The following is a 7165-nucleotide window of genomic DNA, read 5'->3' as shown; positions in this document are numbered from 1 at the left end:
CACATATTTTGATCCTATTTGCAAGGTAACATCTTGGGACAATTTCTAAGTAAAAAGAGTAAAGAAACCCAAAATTTTACTCCCGACTGGCCCATTTTGTAATCTTGGTCAAGTTACTTAACCTCTCTCTGCTTCAATTCCTCCTTCAGGAGATGGTGTGAGTAATATCAACCTTCTCCCTTTATCTAAGAAGTAATTTGAGGCCAGCTAATTAACTCTACCATATGTGATGTAATGATGGGGAAAAGAGCTATTAAAATGTGAAATATCTTTACCATGGTCCAAGTCAGAGATCACTCTTGCACAAGCAACCCTCTAGTTAGGCCTTTTGAAGACCACTTTTTAACTCTTCTAAGCTGTATCTCGCTAGATAGGTGGGTTGCCACCACCTATCATTTGTCAGTCTGATTTTAAACTGTAACCCACCCAAAAATAGAACACATTCTCATTTTTATTGGATATATTTGCCTTTGAGGATTTCAGACTATTCCTTAAGGTAACCAAGGATACCTGAGGTGTAGCAAAATGACACCTGGGAATCACAGCACCTGAAAATGACTGCCTTATTGCACTTATTCAAAACCTCACCTGCAAGGGTACTAGTTAATGAGGCGGCTTTCACAGGAGCCCAATCCATAAGTAGGCAGCAGGTGGGGTGCAGAAGAAAAATGTGCTTTCCCTTAGAAAGTGTATGTCTCACATCTGTAAAGTTGGATATTTTATCCCCATCTTACAAAGGAAGAAATTGAGGCTCAGAGAGATTTAGTTGTTGGTCCAAAATCATGTCGCCAGTAAATACATGCCAGAGCCAGGATTAGATTCCAGGGCTTCTGATGCTCCTCTAGGATTTTACTATGTGAAAATGGTAATGGACATCAGCGTATGGAAGAAGGAAGGTTAACATTATGCCCAAAATGTTCCATTCGAATTTCACATAGAATGAAAAACTTTTTTCATCTGCCATTCTAAAGATGGCCAGAATTACGGGGAAAACCAACGCCACTGCCTTTTTCCTCTCCTTATTGCTTTATAAATCAGTATCAAAGGTACTATATAAGAATCCTCAAGTTTCAAACAAAGTAGACCTTGGACATTAGATGACTGAGTATGCACAAGTATCCCTGACAGCCTCTGACACGTTACAGAGGCAGGAACTTGAATCACATGCACTGAGGCTGCTGTATGGGACTGAATCTTTTAGCTAGTGAGGGAGGCTCACCTGGCACCCAGAATTCAAATCTATCCATGTGGTTTCTTTGTTCGCCACTCACGACCATATACCAATTCTGTGGAAGAAAAATTACACTCTAGAATATCACAAAATTTGAGCATTTCCAAGGTCATGAGACGTATTTCTTACAAATATCAAGGATTCACGGTAATTGGATTCCCTGCTTTCATTTCCCCTTAGTGGCCAGAAGCTCCAGGGAACTGTTGTTGCTCACAGTCGTAGCTAACTCATCTCAGATTCCTAATACATCTGTCCTTCTACTTGGCTTCTGACCAGCTGTTGCTTTAAAAAAAAAAAAAAAAGTCATCTCTCATTTTTATCATTGTTTTATATGTGTTTTGATGTTGTCAATTGTCTTAGATCCTTTTTGGAAGTAGATAACTTAAATCCTAAGTAACTGTTGGAACTAGACTTCCTAGAAAGAATCATCCTAGTCCTGGGGCCCTGCATAATGTTAGAAGTACTAAGAAGAATTAATTTCCATCCGGACTTGGCAAAGAAAAATAATGTAATTAAGGACAACGATTTAAAAAAAAAAAAGATCGTTTTAAAATGAATTTATCCATATTCTGAAACTGACAGCAGCTAGGAATATGCTTTGAGTGACATCTACTGGTTGAGAACGTGAGAACGTCACTTTCCAACTTCGAGAGAACCCAGATCAGTGTTTCTCAAAACTTGGCTCAAGACCAAGCTTGTCCAACCCGCCGCCAGCTTTGAGTGTGGCCCAACACAAATTCGTAAACTTTCTTAAAAGATGATGAGATTTATGCCTGGACTTTTTTTTTTTTTTTTTTTTTTTTTTTTAGCCTATCGGCTATCGTTAGTGTATTTTATGTGTAGCCCAAGACAATTCTAATATGGCCCAAGAAAGCCAAAAGATTGGACACCCCTGCTAGACCACCTTTTTCAGAATCACCTGGGTGCCTGATAAAAATACAGAGAACTTCCTGGGCCCCGTGCTGCTAAAATCTCCGGGCCTGGTCCTCCCGGGGAATCTGTATTTTTCACCACCACCCTGGTGATTCCGAGGTCTGCTCGAGTTGGAGACCCACTGATTGATTCAAGGGCTGTCAAGTGAGCTGTCCACACAGGACTATCAGGCCCGAGGACACCCCCGGAAGTTAGGAGGGCCAATGCGAAGGGATTAGGCCCGCGCTTCGCGTTCGCCTCCCCGGTCCACGGACGGGGTTCGGGGCGTGGGGGCTAAGCGGGGAGGAGGGGACCCCCAAATCCCCGGGGGCGCGGCCGCTGCCCTCTCGGCAGTGAGGGTGGGGGTGGGGGTGGGGGCGGCGGTGGCTCCGGCCCGAGAGCAGTCGCCCCATCTGCCTGCCCCTGTTCCCGGCATAGAGAGGGCGCGGGGAAGTCCTGCGCGCGCCATTGCTAACGTTTGTAAGCCTCGGGGTCCACAGACTGCACCCGCCCCTGGGTGCCCCTCCCACGCCGCCGCCCCAGGTCTTTTTCTCGTGGAAGTAGGCGTCTCCCTGGACGACGGCCTCGCTCCATTCTCTCCATCACATCCAGCCCCACCCTCCGACCCTTCCCACCAGATAAGCCCAGGCCCAACTTGGGATATCAAACGAACACGACGTCAGGAAACCAAAGGAGCTTTCAGCCTGCGGCCAGAAGAAGCAGCGCCTCGGGGAGCAGAGGGAGCGCTCGGCGAGTCCGCAGAGGGCCGCGCGGCCGAGGCTCGAGAGGGCGCTGGCTAGGGCGGCCTGAGTCGGCAGGCCCGCCCGCGCCAGGGCGCCTGCAGCCTGGCGGCAGACGCGGCGTGAGCGGCGCGGGCGGGCGGGAAGGATAGTGCCCGCGCGGCGGCGTCTTGAGCCTGCCGGCAGCGCCCGGCGCGCTGCGTTCACGTTCGCCGTCTGGCTGGGCGCGCGTGAAATGAGGTGGCGGGTGCGCGCGCGGGTCCCCGGCCGGGCCCGCGACCCCCGGGGGGCGCCCCCGCGCGCAAGGCTGCCGTGGCTCCGGGGCCTTGGAAGGTGCCGGGCTCTGACAAGCTGCCGGGCGTCCTCAAACCCGGCGCCTCGGCCGCCAGCAGATGAGCCGCGCGGCCAGGCCCCGCCCGCCCCGGCGCAGGCCGTTCTTCTTAGGTTCCGTCTCACGGCGTTTTAATTTATTTTCACTGTCACACGCATAGATCCACGAGGCACTAAGGCCTGGGAGCATCGACGTGAAGTCCCACGTGTCCGGTGTGCTTGGGCGGCATCGCGTCCACGCGCAGACCTAAACTGATCCTAAAGCCCCCGGTTCCATTGTGGGGGCTTTGGCAGCTATGGAAGAACCAAAATAACGTGAAGAACATCACAGAGAGAGTGCAGTGTAGCTTTAGTTTGAGAAAAAAAAAAATTCCTCCCCACTGCATGAAGGATTTGGATGTCATCCAAACTTTATATCAAGAAACTGGACAAGTTAAGAGCAATCACAAACTGGAATATCGCCTTAAAAATCAAACTGCACGGAGCAAGCTGAAACTGAGACAAGATTATATCTTTTAATTGATCTAAAGCGTTGTAAATAAATTGTTCTCGACATATCTAGACAGGGGTTAAAGGGTTTCTTTGACACATTCGGAACCGTTCACCCATGACATGTTTCCATGGCTCACCCTTGGCATCCATCCTCGGTGTTAGCAGCAGCGTTCCCTGCCTCCTGCAGGATGACTTAGAAATCTAGTGAGTTTCTTGGTGTGATGCCATTTTTATTGCCATTTCTGTGATCGAATCTCATTTCTGTACATTTTCAGTGGTAGAAAAAAAGGTTTTAAAAATTGTATCCTAGGGAACAGTTTGCCATAAGTCAGAATTTTGCAGTTTAGCTCATAGATCTTAATTGGTTTTTCTCTAAAATATGAATGTTATAATTGAAGGACCACAATTTGTTTAATCAAGATTGGCAACGCTGCAGTTCCTTTATGAAGAGGCTTTTCTGTCGTCCCAGGCTAGCAGAGATGGATAGCTTCTTTGTCAGCAATGTGATTTCACTTTGTCTTATTTTAAACCCTGTCTCCATGACTTCATTTGCACTTTGACAGAGCAGAGGCAGAGTTTTGTCTTATATTTCTCAGACTATAATGAATCTCTAATGTTAAAAAATTATAACCAATTTATTTTCATTAAAGAACGTGAGTCTTTTTAGCATTCCTTTCTGCTTATCCTTCTTTCCTTACTCTTTCTTCCTTTTGTTTCCATTGGTTTTCTTTCGTCTTGTATTCTTTGCAAGTTTTTTTATTTTGTTAGCAACTTCTAGATGTTTATCTTCATGGATCTATGATTGGCCTCCTAGTAAAATTCTAAGCCTTGCCTTTCTTTCCTGCTGTTTTAGCATTTCTTTGTAAAATGTTAGCTTCAATTAATTATCCATTGGTACTTACTGTAGCTACACATATTAAAAGGCAAAGTGTTTCTGAAGGCAATTTCTTTTTAATATGCCCTGAATGAATGAGGCTTCATCCTTTCCATATTCTAACTCTTTAGAGGAGTTCAAATGCAAATAAGCTTCACCTCCCTGCACTTGTAGTCTAAAAAGTAAAAGGGGCGATCAGGTTCATCTCAAAGGTCACAGGTAATAGCCTCCCTGGGCTGATCATTCCCTCTCCTTGTAACTGCAGCATCCTGAGTAGCAGTTTAATTTTCATCAGACATCGGAGTAGTTTAGTTGTTTGACAGGAGGAGAATAAGGTTGAAAGCCTCAAGTGAAGGATCTTGCAGCTTTGTAAAAGCAATTTCCAAAAATGAAACCCATTCATCATAAACAAAAGCACAAACACATGTAGCAGTTTATAATGCTTTTGGTTCAATCTCAATTAGTCTTTCTCCCCTGGACTAGAAATCCAGTATAGTTTGCCATTAATTTATTGAATCTGGTTTTGGACAATGCTTTTGTAGTGTAGCTGCACGTCCTGGTACTGTATCCTCCGACCTTTATTTTCCATGTATCACAAAAGGAAAAAAAAAATTGAGATTACACTGGCATAAACTCTAATTTGCACAGTTCACAGCTACTACTTGTGCAGTAATTGCTTTATGCGGCTGTAATCCATAACCTGTGAAGACAGCACATCATCTAAATCCCATTCCAAATAATATTTCTGTGTAGTGTTAGCTGTGAATTTACCCTGTACAGCTGTATCTCTATAAATATAATTCCATGTATTAATAGTCACAGAAAGACTGTAAGTGAGCAACTATTTTTATGAAACGCACCACTATGGATAAATTAACTTTTACAGAAATCTTGTTTACTGTATGATATTCTAAAACACTGTCAAATAAAATATATATCCAAAAATATTTTCTTTTTCCAACTATATAGGCTGTGTGTTGATTTGAAATAGATTACTGGGAGTTAACTTGGTTTTTCAAAACCGCAGTTTTCATCGATTTTTTTTTTTTTTTTTTTTTTTTGATGTGTAAGTTTTAATGCCCCAAATAGGAGTTTTTTGAAACTTGAATCTAAAAGCAGTGGCATTACTGGGAAAGATTGTTGGCTTTTTTGGCCTAACAGTTTTCTCAGTCTCGTTGGTATTTGCTTGTCAGGTTACTACATCATTTATGAATTGGCTGTATATTTCTGTTGCTTGCTACATTGATATTTTACCTTTTTTCAAAAAGGATTTCAAGTATCCATCTGTAATAAATTCCATCACATTTTTTCCTTTTAATTCTGAAATTTTCTCATGCAAAATCCCAAGATGTTCATGCAGAAGCCAACATAGCAAGCAGCAGTGAACTGGTCCAAAATGAGTGGTGGAATCTAGCTTTTGTCATGTCTTCGGATGCCTGTGGTAGGAAGGGAGAGTTCTGCTCGGCCGGTGGGTGATTACAGCCCTACCATCGGGGAGCTGACAATCGGAACGAACTGACCAAGACTTCCCGCTCCACCTGTCGGTAGGAGGCCTAAAGTTCCCAAACTCAATCTTTTATTCCAATACAAAAATTATTAATATTGTGCATCATTTTTATAAAAGGAAAGAGATGATGTATAAAATGAAACACAAAAATTAGGAAATTTGTAACACATACAGTTCTTTATGAAGTAATCAGAATGGGCCAGTGCAAGCTGAAAAAGACCTATACAAAAATGTAGTTTAAATGGAATATAAATATTCATACTGCACTACTTATTTTAAAATAATACAAATTAGTAAGACACCAAAAGATAGGAAGCCAGAGATCAAAGGACTAGGATAGGGACAGGGCAGGAACTAGGGGGAGACGAGCAAGGCCCCTGCTGACTTGGACAGGGCCTTATCATGAATTCATGTCTCCAAGGTATAGGTAGGAAACTGAACAGAGGAGGGACTCAGATGGGGACTGGCCAAAGGGCGAGTGTGCCCTCCTCTAAAGCTACTGGTTTGTCAAGCCCAGCACGGAACAGTATTCCACCTTCTCAAGAGAAGGAAAAAAAAATTCAGGTATTTGAAATTTTTTGGTTTTTAAAGTTTGACAGGTTTAATTCACATTTATAAGAAAGGCTACACAAGAAAAAAAAAAACAGTACCCCAACAAACCAGATGCAGCCACATCTGGTCCACAGCCCACCAGTTTGGAACTACAGCCAGGCATTTGGCAGGAGAACCCATTGTTTTCATCAGGGCCTGGGTCACCTTCCAAGCAGTGGAGGCACAGCCCCCAGAGGTGGTAAACCCTGTAGCTATTGGGGTACACACATGCCAGGAACTGCCTCAAATGCGTATTCCAAGCATGAGACACGCCTCCAGAAACCTGGTTGCATTTCTGCAGTAGACGTGGATCTGCTGTAAAGCTGCAGAAACTGATGGTTACATGGGCCCTGAATCTTATTTGAAAGTTTATATTCTCTTTTTAATGTGTTTCCCCCAAAATTTGTAAACTTGGGGCTCCCCTAAGTAATCTGCCCCTGCTCCCCTGATACTGCTGTTTTTCAGGCCAAAGTCATGGCAAAAATCGA

The 7165-nt window shown here is 44.0% G+C and overlaps 1 pseudogene across 1 annotated transcript; it reads left to right on the top strand.

Moving 5' to 3' along the window:
• The first annotated feature begins 1682 nt into the window (after positions 1 to 1682).
• LOC116274627 lies at positions 1683 to 5545 on the top strand (annotated as a pseudogene). The gene is made up of 2 exons (XR_004183408.1): positions 1683 to 1739; positions 2383 to 5545. The product of XR_004183408.1 is annotated as a membrane-associated guanylate kinase, WW and PDZ domain-containing protein 2-like (transcript).
• The last annotated feature ends 1620 nt before the right edge of the window (positions 5546 to 7165 follow it).

The sequence above is a fragment of the Papio anubis genome, chromosome 4 (assembly GCF_008728515.1).
Source record: "Papio anubis isolate 15944 chromosome 4, Panubis1.0, whole genome shotgun sequence".
Taxonomy (NCBI): Eukaryota; Metazoa; Chordata; class Mammalia; order Primates; family Cercopithecidae; genus Papio; species Papio anubis.
Note: the sequence above shows the minus strand (reverse complement) of the source record. Positions and strands in the feature narration are given on the sequence as shown.